This window comes from Mixophyes fleayi, chromosome 2 (assembly GCF_038048845.1).
Source record: "Mixophyes fleayi isolate aMixFle1 chromosome 2, aMixFle1.hap1, whole genome shotgun sequence".
Classification (NCBI taxonomy): Eukaryota; Metazoa; Chordata; class Amphibia; order Anura; family Limnodynastidae; genus Mixophyes; species Mixophyes fleayi.
In genome coordinates this window covers 373,242,812-373,253,805 of record NC_134403.1, presented here as the reverse complement: position 1 = coordinate 373,253,805, position 10,994 = coordinate 373,242,812, and positions in this window count along the sequence as shown.

Here is a 10,994-nt window from a genome sequence, read left to right as displayed (position 1 = left end):
CCACCCTATTTGTGTCTCCCCCTTCCCTTTAGGATGTAAGCTCTCATGAGCAGGGCCCTCTGTCCTTGTGTGCTCCTTCTACTATTCCATCACCCCCTGTACCTCTTGGCCTGATTCCCTAGCCCTGTTTTCTTAGCTTCTGCCTACTTCTCGCTGATTTCTACCACCACTTTCACTCATTGTCCCAGTAATAATTTGATTTGCATTACCATGTTACCTATGTGTGTTTTTTTGTTTTTGTGTTTGTGTTTTTTGTTCTTTCTGTATCATGGGCCACTGTTCTCTGTATATGTCATGTACAGAGCTGTGGACCCTTGGTGGCGCCTTATAAATTAAAGATAATAATAATTATAACTTGCCAAGGACTACCCCTGGAGCCTCCAAAATGGCAATAGAAGGACCAGCATTCCCTGTCTGCTACTGATACCATACAGGTCTACCTGGTCCTGCCTAAGCTACTTACACACAACATTCCTAGCGATCGTTTCAGCCAGTAACTATTATAAAACTGTCCGCCTATTGTGCGTTGTTCCTTAGTGAAGCCGGAGGTAGAAGAGAAAGAAGGAAGGACATTCAGCACTTTTACTGCCGTTGAATACAAGACTCAGGTCGTCAGTGGGACAAACCTGATTCGCTTTTAAGGACTCGCACTCCAACTTGTGGGGAACACAAGCATCCCAAGAGGTGGGTTTTAAATGAGGTGTTTTTTGTTTTTTTCCCCCTAACTACCTATGTGGATCTTGTCCAAAAATCTAGGAAATTTACTAATCATTTTGCGTGACAATCTATTACTGAATGACTATTGAGAAGTTGTGTATGGTTTGTCCACAACCTCCAGAACAATTTAAATAGTTTTTTTCTTGGATGATAAAGATCCTTTGATTTAGACTCTAACAAGGGTCAAAAATGGATAGAACCCAAGTTGATGAGGATATGGAGAACGGACGTCCTGGCCCAGCAACTGGATGTTAGATCTCGCGTAGCTTTAGATTCTGTGCCTGATAGTGATTAATGGATTAGAGAAGATCCAGGAATGTTTAACCTAGATGGGTAACTTTTTATCCTAACATAATAAATCTATGGGTAGAGATGACCTACCTGTCCTCATTACACTGCCGGTCACTCTTCTAGACCATCGGGTGAAAGCCAGAACTTTTAATACTCAAACGTTTTAAAGGATCTAGTTTATAAAGAGCAGTGAGCTTCGGATACATACCAACCTAATATAAAGAGAATAAACCGTATGTATCCCTTTCAGGATTATGCTCCCAAATTGAGTCTGGTACCTAAAATTAATTCAGCTATAGCAAGTCCTTCATCAAGAACATGATTCCATTAGGTGACTGGGGCCTCCTGGAAGAGGGAGAGCTGTTTCAAGAAGTTATATAATCAGACATTGCACTCAAATCTGGTATAGCAGCAGCCTCAGACTAGAGCTCTTAGATTATGTGCTAGTACTTTGCATGAAGATATTGAAGAGAAGATGAGTAGGCCATACCTACTAAAATATGTAGAAATTATGCTAAAAAATGCATTTATTTTATTTTTGAAGAGTTGCTGGTTGCTGTGTTTTCTTCTAGAAACCGAACTCTAACATTAGTAGCAAAAAGAGCTCTTTGTGGGCGGCAGAACTGCAGTCATACAACAGTCTGTTTGAAGGTACGTTTCTTTTGGTGAGAATCTTGATGCTGTCGTGCAGAAGTCTGCTGTAAGTAGATCTGCTGGTCTACCTTAAGATAGAGGAAGGTGTTTCCATATTTTTTTTCTTTACAGCTCTTTAAGGAAGCTCTCACTTAAAGACTTGGAAAACCGTATTCCAGGTAGTTTGAACAGTTCTAGATAGTCCTTCCGGCCCATTAGAGTAAAGACGCGGGCAAGGACAACGAAGAACACAATGACTTTCTTCAAGTCCATCCTCCGTTTGTTTCTGTAAGGGGCAAAATTGCATAATTTGCAGATGTGTGGAAACCTATCACTTGGGATTAGTGGGTACAAGATGTTGTCAGCAAATGGCTAAAATATACTCATTCTGCCTCGAGAGCAAGTGTGTCATATCATGATATCCATCTTCCATCCTGGACCTACAGTCTTTAGACCCTGTTGAAAGCTAAAAGTTACTGTTCCTGCCGGTCAGGAAGGTACAGGGTTATATTCAAAACTATTCCTAGTTCAAAAATCATCTGGAGGTTTCAGAACAGTTGTGGACTTACAAATTCTCAATCGTTTTGTGCTAGCAAAGAGTTTCCAAATGGAGTCGGTCAACGCCGTTCTCAATGCAAAGGGAAAGGAGACTTTTTAACCTCACTAGATCTGCAGGGTCAATAGTTCCACATCCCTATCGATTACTAAGATTCTTTATCCAGAGTTAATATATTGATCCAAGCAAGAAAGACTAATTCTATCATTTATTGAGAATCTGGAAAAGGCTCATTTTGTGGTCTAAAGACGGAATAGAAGATCCTAGGTCTGTCAGTATCCAAACTAGTTTGGAATTTCTTTAAGATGGTCTTTATAAGGGTCTGTCTCTTGTTATGTGCGTATTGTCGCTAACCAATAACGATTGTCGAACCTCGATTTGTGTTTCCAAAGCACAAAGATTTATTCGCAATAAGTAGAATAAAAATGCTCAAGCGAAGTAATAGTAAATACAGCCGTTACTTATCGCAGGCGCTCTGGATCCAGTGCAGTCATTCAATCCTGAAGTCTGGGGACAAGATGTCTGCACTCTGGATCACAAGCTGCTGCTTATATACACAATCAAATACAGTAATACAATGAAGATGGTATAGCTTGCATCTATTGGTCCAGGTCTCAGGAATGTCCAAGGGGTTGTCAATCATTGGCTGGTTCATCCTAAGGAATCCAAAGGAGGGGGTCATCTCTGCAGGGGGTATGCTCTGCTCTTCCCGCCAAGATTCCTTAGTCTTAAGTAGATCATAATTCCCTATCATTCATAACTTGTGTATGCACTCTACGATTCCCTCGCAGAGTGAACCAAACAGTAGGATATGTAATAAGGTTCATTATGATACCACTCATGATGTTATTCCTTCAACCCGTTCCGTGTATTTCACTAATATGGATGTAACTCTGATATAACATATAAATACTACTATATTTCGACATAACTGACTATGTGTTGCAACTACCATTAATGTGTACTATTTTATAAGTATGCGTGTTTGTGCGAATGTATGGTAAAAGACCAATTACTGTTGCTGCCACGTGTAGTGGATGCGTACGCCCTTTCACGCCGTAGCGTGCCCTTGTACGTCATAGCGTACCGTACGCATCTTTTCAGACAAAGACAACCAAGTTTGCTAGACTTTAATTGAAATGACTTTATCCAATTTGCTGACTTCGACACTCTCTACGCTGAATGTACAATATCTGCACTCTGTAGTTTTGATGCCAAGCTGGCACCTCAAAGTCTTATTTATCAATTTTTTTCCCAAGCAGTAAAAAGATAATGACCAAGAATTAAACCTTTTGTGGCACTTTGGGATCTCAATATTGTTTTAGATGCCTTCGTTTCAGATCCATTTGAACTGCTGCAAGACGTTCCTCTCAAATGTCTCACCCTCCAGTTGTTGTTTTTAGCAGCAATTACATCTGTTTGCTAAATGGGAGATCTACATGCTCTGTGGTGTGCGGAGCCTTTCTGAAACGTCTATGCGTCTAACCGTCTATATTAAGGACTAATTCTGCTTACTTACCCAAAGTTTTTTCTTCCTAACATTTTAAGAGATAATACGGCCATCTCTGTGTTCGCATCCAACTAATGAGAAAGAAGGAACATTTCATATTTGGTTAGAGCAATATCGATTTATCTTTCCAGAACAGAGTTAAAAAATAAATAAATCCTCTCTTTATTTTTTTCTTCCCCGAAGTCCCCGAAAAGGTTGTGCTCTATCGGAACCTGGCGAGATGGTTCAAGGAAGTGATTGCACCGGCCTATAAAGGGAATGGGCGTGAAGTACCTAAAGTGTTATCAGCACACTCAACGAGGGCTGTGGCAACCTCCTCTGCACGCAGGCCCAGACATCAGCGATGGACATCTGCAAGGCAGCTGGGTGGTCATCGAGGCACACGTTTACCAGACACTATCTTTTCAATCCTGCTCCTTTTGCTGGACAGAAGGAGTGCGGGACACAGAAGAAATATTCAGCCCGTTAGAGCTCCTGGATCCCCTTAAAAGAATTGAGAGACCTGATCTGTTTTGATATCCAATCTTCACTGACTGACCTGATATCAGACTTTAAATCTGTAACAGATAGGACGGCCAGCATAGAAGATACCACTGCAGATCTGGTCAGAGACCAAACTCTGATATCCTTCTGCAAGTGGCATAGTGATGGACACACCAAGCTGGAATTAGAAATGGAGGATGTTACATTGAGGATCATCCTATGTATCCACTCTCTTCAAAGGATCTTTCCCAGAGGTGTCAGATGCCACAAAACTTTACCCACTACCTGAGGCTGAACAACCTGCGGCTCTCCAGGTGTTGTGAAACTAAAAGTCCCAGCATTCCCTGTCAGTTATCGGCTGACAAAGCATCCTGGGATTTGTAGTTTCACAACACCTGGAGAGCCGCAGGTTAACAAGCCCACACTCATCACCCAGCTCCTGCACAGCTAGAATTCCTAATTACCGTTGTAGGATTTTCAATTACATGTTCTAAATTGTAGATCTGTTTTATGTGTCTATATGTATTTCATGTATTCTCAAGGTCAGTTTTGTTTCAATAGTGTAATCAGGTTGAACGTGGATAAGAAATATTGATTACGCAGCCAAGGACAGATTCTTTCCTGATAACAGTGGATGTGAAGATGTTTCTCATGATAAGGATTTAGAGAAACATAAAACTATAATTATAGCAGGTGTTGTGAAAAATGGATGATGATCAAATAAACAAAGGTCATAAAGTGACATAAACGCTACTGGTTTAGGAGCTGCCATAGATTTCATTGTGCTACAAATAGAAACTAACCTTAGAGAAAAGTGTATTGAAGGAAGATCAGCTTCAGGCCTTAGGGGAGGTGCCGACTCTGTGACATAGATCACTTGTTGGATGCTGTTGTCTTGTAGATACCAAAGTCTGATTCTTATTGGGGTGTCCTATATCCCAGAATTCTTACAACCAGGTTATGGGAGCATTTATTAAATTATCCCACCAGATTACCAAATGCTAACTCTCTTCACAGATCTCACCAGAACCCACCCTAATAGGCGCCAGCTGTACCCTGTATACAATACTGATGGCATAAGAAATAAAATATACACAGGGATTCCCATCAAATTAATAAATGCCCCCAACAACAGGACCACGAAAGGACAATAGCTGGGCAATGTATTTGTGGAGTGGAACGCATTGTCTTGACATTCACACCGCAAGATGTCCGTACAGTGGTGGAACATCTTGGTGCACTGGGGCACATGGAGATAATGGGGCCCGATGCACTAAGAACTAGCTAGCCGTGGGCCCTGGTTGCCTCCTCCCTGCTTCCCTGCACTTGGGCCCACAGCTAGCTAGTTCTGCCTCTGCGTCGATAGTGCAAGTGGCAAAGATGCGCGCTAGAAAGTAATACCCATGTAAGGAATGGGATTAATGTGAACTTGCTTAAAAATGTTGTCACCCACCCAGCTGGTCACACATGTCAGGTGTATATCGTCCCGTTACCCCCACCTCTTACTCACTATATCTCATGTACAGACAGGGAAACAACACCTGGACTGACAGCGAGTTACTTTGCTTCAAATTTCAGCATTGCACTTATCATTTAATGTTCTTAGCGATACCACAAAATCAGTAATTATGTCTCCACCCGGGTGCCAGGGAATAGGGAACAGCTATGGGTACCATAGAGGGAATAGAAGATGCTTATCCTTCCCTGCAGGGGGTTAAACTCCCAAAAGTAAGTTTCTTATATCTTAGGGGAAAAAAAAGTTCAGGCAATTGTAATCTGTATCCAGGGAATATCCCTTCATATAAGAGGGTACCTAAGTGATCAACAAGAAGACTTCCCCTCTGTTTAAGGCAATGCAGTATTATTATTATTATTATTATTATCGTTTATTTGTTAGGCACCACAAGGTTTCTGCAGCGCCGTACACAGTACGAACAGTAGACTATGCAGGGTATAACAGTACAGAACAATAAACACAAAGTACCAGTTCTCCAGAAACTCCAGGCAGGCAAATACAGTAGAGACGGAGCGGAAGAACAGGTATGGAGACTGGAGGGAAGAGGGGCCCTGCTCATACGAGCTTACATCCTAAGGGAGGGTAAACAAATCAGGCACAGAAGGGAGCCAGTGAAGCAAAGAGGAGAGAAAAAAGGGGGCATGGGGAGAAACAGAAAAGATGAGAGGTTAAGTGGATGGTTGGTAGGCCTTAAGGAACAGGTGAGTTTTAAGTGCCCGCTTGAAGGAGCACAGATTGGGTGAGAGACGGATGGAGCGAGGGAGGTCGTTCCAGTGAAGGGGGGCAGCGCGGGAGAAGTCTTGGATTCTAGAGTGGAAAGAGGTGATCAGAGTGGAGGAGAGGCGGCGATCATTGGCTGAGCGCAGGGAGCGGGCAGGAGTGTGAATGGAGAGGAGGTTAGAGATATAAGGGGCAGTAGACTGGGAGAGAGCCTTGTAAGTGGTGGTAAGGAGTTTGAAAAGGATTCTGAAGGGGAAGGGGAGCCAGTGTAAGGCAAGACAGAGAGGGGAGGCAGAGGAGGAGTGGCGTAAGAGGAAGATGAGTCTCGCAGCCGCATTGAGTATAGAGCGGAGGGGGGAGAGGTTGCAGTAAAACAAAAAGAGGGACGGGATTCCTCTGCACAATAATGTTACATTTAAAGTGATGAAGACATTTTCCCCAATACTTAGTTTGTTCAGATAAACTTGTTTGGTTGTTTGCAAAATGCTAGTCTTTTAGTTCTTGAATAGCTACATTAAGCGCGATCGCCTGTTGATTTATTAGCGGTTCCATCGTCTCTCTGAGAGCTCGTACAACTTCCTCATATGATAGGGCAGATGACGGTTGTGTTGTACAAGTTGTAGAGGAAGACTGGAGAAGGATACAAGAGCTGTCTTCTGAGCTCACATCACATATGTGTCTTCCTGGTTTTTATCACAGACTTTTCCAGATAAAGTAGTAGTATGTTTACTTCTCTCATTGTTATTATGCTGTGTTTTGCAGACGCAGGGGTATTAAGAAATATATCCATTCTAAGAGAATATGAATACAGATTTGTGATCAAAAAAATCCCTTCAATCCCATCTATGTTACAACAGAGAGAGTGTGGGATTTTAGTAATTACATATTTAGAATTCTCGTATTGGGATAAATTCACTTTTCAGTTGTAGTATACTGAATATCCACTAGATGGTGCTGTTAATTCCCTTGTACATTTTCAGAATGAATGAATCTGAGAGCAGAGCTAGAAATTAGGTTTGAGGTTGGGGTGAGAGAAAAGCAGGCTGTGATTCAGATGTTTAGAAGCCATGGGCAGTGAGGGATGAAGAAAATATACAGGAGATTTAACACCAAAAGAGTATTACTACCTCCTGTTATGATTCCTAGCGAATTCAGGAAGCGTCAACAGAAGTATAAAATCCAAATGTCTTTATTCAGGCAAAATATATGAACAAGGATTCAGTTTGTGGAATATGCAGATTTCAGGTAGAAGGATAAACAGGTATAACTCCAATACACAAATATGAACAGGTGTGATGAATGGCAGGAATAGTCCACAGAAATAACAGATTTTAAGCAATGACAAATACAGATTGAATGCAGGAACAAGTATATTGCGTTACCCAATTGCCAGGAGGCATGAGGCAGTCCAGGGAAGCAAATAGAGTAGCTGAGTCCAGTGACCAGGCAGAGGTCAGGGCAACAGGAGTTCAAGCTGAAACCAGTATCCAGGTAGAGTTCAGGGTCACAAGCAAACAAGCATAGTCCGGTAATCACCTGAGGTCAGGGCAATAAGAATTCAAGCAGTATCCAGGCAGAGTTCAGGGTCACAAGCGAACAAGCATAATCCAGAAATCAGGCAGAGGTCACAAAGGGAGATCAAACAGCAGAAGAACATAACTGGAACAGGGAGAAACGATGAACTGCATAGAGCACAGATTGAGACAGGTATTTGAAGCTGTGAGACAGGTGCAGTTCTAATCAGGTAAGGAGATTAACTCCTACAGGCATGGTGTAAAGTTCAGGGGCTGAACAGCAGCACTTCTGGTGGATTTGAGGTACTGCTGCCACATACAAAGTAAAACATTGAACCGCTTGTGGACGTTTGATATATTTGCTGCAGCACCTGTTTCCTGGTGATTTAGACTGGTTCTTCCTGACCACTTGGATCAGGACTGCGGGTAGCAGGCAGAACATTGACTCAGGGCCCTGGTTTCCACAAAGGACAGCCAAGGAATGTATTAGAGAGTTAGCTCCTTTCTGCAGGTCACAAGAATTCAGCAGATAATAGGCATCATTCAGGAATAGAGCAGGATCTTGAGGATGAGCAGTGTTTATTGCTCAGTTGTATTTTTTCTCAGAGCTGTTACACATCACTGAGAGACACTGACGATACACATGCAGATTCCTGATTAAAAATATAGACTTTTTTGCATAAAATATGCAGACATAAAACGTTACATTCAAGTGTCCTGCGCAGCAGCGTATCAGAAACAAAATACACCATGAATTAGGCATAGCAGTGATTGAACTGGATTGGTATAGAAAGTATGTCACACCGGCACTTCTGCCTGCTGCTCAATCTAACTCACCACTTCTCTCAAGTGTTGAAGCCACGGGGGTTGAGTTATTTACAAAGGCTTCAGTGCATTTTGGTCTGCAGCAAAATGGCGACCGATTGTATAACTTAATAATGGAGACGCTTTAAGATAGAAGCTCATTTACCTGAGACTAATGTTCTGGCAAAACTTTATTTAGGAACTTCCCCTCAGCAGAGTCAACAAACTAGGGGTTATATTATTTATTTTTTCATTGCTGAATACCACCGTCTGCATCTTTCTCAGGACACCGACATCTACATTACTGAAACAGCCGTATTCTGCATACTGGAGGTTATTCTCAGCCTCTCTTCTGTGTGACTGTGTGTCCCATGTGTTGTTTCTGACAGTCTGTGTGTCCTGTGTGTGTGTGACAGTTAAGGCTAAAATCCATTTAAACCTATCAAGTAACCCAAAGCTTCAGTTACTGTTACCATGCCATCACTTCTAAACTAGCATTTTAATCACTGCTGGTATTGGCAATTTTTGTGAGGACCCCACGCTTTCTGCCCCCCCCCCCCCCCCCTTCCCCTCCTATTTTGCCAATACCAGCCTCGGCTACCACTTCTAGTGCTGGTTTTACCTTTGGGTGGAAGGGGCTATGCTCTTTTTTAAACTTTTTTATTTTGTTATTGTCTATGCAAAGTTCTTGCTAATGATCATCATCTGTATGTATCTTGCACCATGGAGGAAGCAATTATTATTATTATTATTATTATTATTATTATCGTTTATTTGTAGACGCCACATGGTTTCCGCAGCGCCGTACATGGTACAAACAGTAGACCATACAGGGCAAAACGGTACAGAACATTAAACATAAAATACCAATACTTCGTAAACGCCGGGCAGGCAAATACAGTAGAGACGGAGTGGAAGAACAGGTATGGAGACAGGAGGAAAGAGGGCCCTGCTCATACGAGCTTACATCCAAAGGGAGGGTGGACAGAATCAGGCACAGAAGGGAGCCAGTGAGGCAAAGGGGAGAACCGAAGAGATGAGAGGTTACGTGGATGGTTGGTAGGCCTTAAGAAACAGGTGAGTTTTAAGTGCCCGTTTGAAGGAGCACAGGTTGGGTGAGAGACGGATGGAGCGATGGAGGTCGTTCCAGTGTAGGGGGGCAGCGCGGGAGAAGTCTTGGATTCTAGAGTGGGAAGAGGTGATCAGAGTGGAGGAGAGTCGGCGATCATTGGCTAAGCGCAGGGAGCGGGCGGGAGTGTGAATAGAGAGGAGGTTAGAGATATAAGTAGACTGGGAGAGAGCCTTGTAAGTGGGGGTGAGGAGTTTGAAAAGGATTCTATAGGGGAAGGGGAGCCAGTGTAAGGCAAGACAGAGAGGGGAGGGGAGGCAGAGGAGGAGCGGCGTGAGAGGAAGATAAGTCTCGCAGCCGCATTGAGTATAGAGCGGAGGGGGGCGAGGTGGGAGCAGGGGAGGCCAGTTAGGAGGAGGTTGCAGTAGTCAAGGCGGGAGATGATGAGAGCATGGATGATAATTTTGGTGGCCTCTTGAGAGAGGAAGGGACGGATGTGGGCAATGTTACGGAGTTGGAAGCGACAGGCTTGGGCGAGGGATTGGATGTGGGGGGCAAAAGAGAGAGAGGAGTCAAGAGTGACTCCCAGGCAGCGGAGTTGGGTGACAGAGGAGATAGTGGAGTTGTTAACAAAAATGGAGAGGTCGTGGTGGGAAGGGAATCTGGGTGGGGGAAAGACAATGAGTTTAGTTTTGGAGATGTTAATTTTAAGAAAGCGTGAGGACATCCAGGAGGAGATGGCTGAGAGGCAGTCAGTTACACGAGAGAGGAGGGAGGAGGAAAGATTAGGAGAAGAGATGTATAGTTGAATATCATCAGCATATAGGTGATACTGAAGACCGAAAGAGGAGATGAGAGCCCCAAGGGAGGAAGTATACAGTGAAAAGAGTAAAGGGCCAAGAACAGAGCCCTGAGGGACTCCTACAGGGAGAGGGGAGGGGGTGGAGGAAGAACCAGACGTGGATACAGAGAAGGAGCGGTTAGCAAGATATGGACAGGACCAGAGAGGCAGAGAGAGAGAAGAGTTTGCAGCAGGAGGGGATGGTCCACAGTGTCGAAGGCCGCAGAGAGGTCAAGGAGGATAAGTATAGAGAAGTGACCCTTGGATTTGGCTGATAGGAGATCATTAGTGACTTTAGCCAGGGTTGTTTAGGTGGAGTGGAGGGGGCGGTAGCCGGATT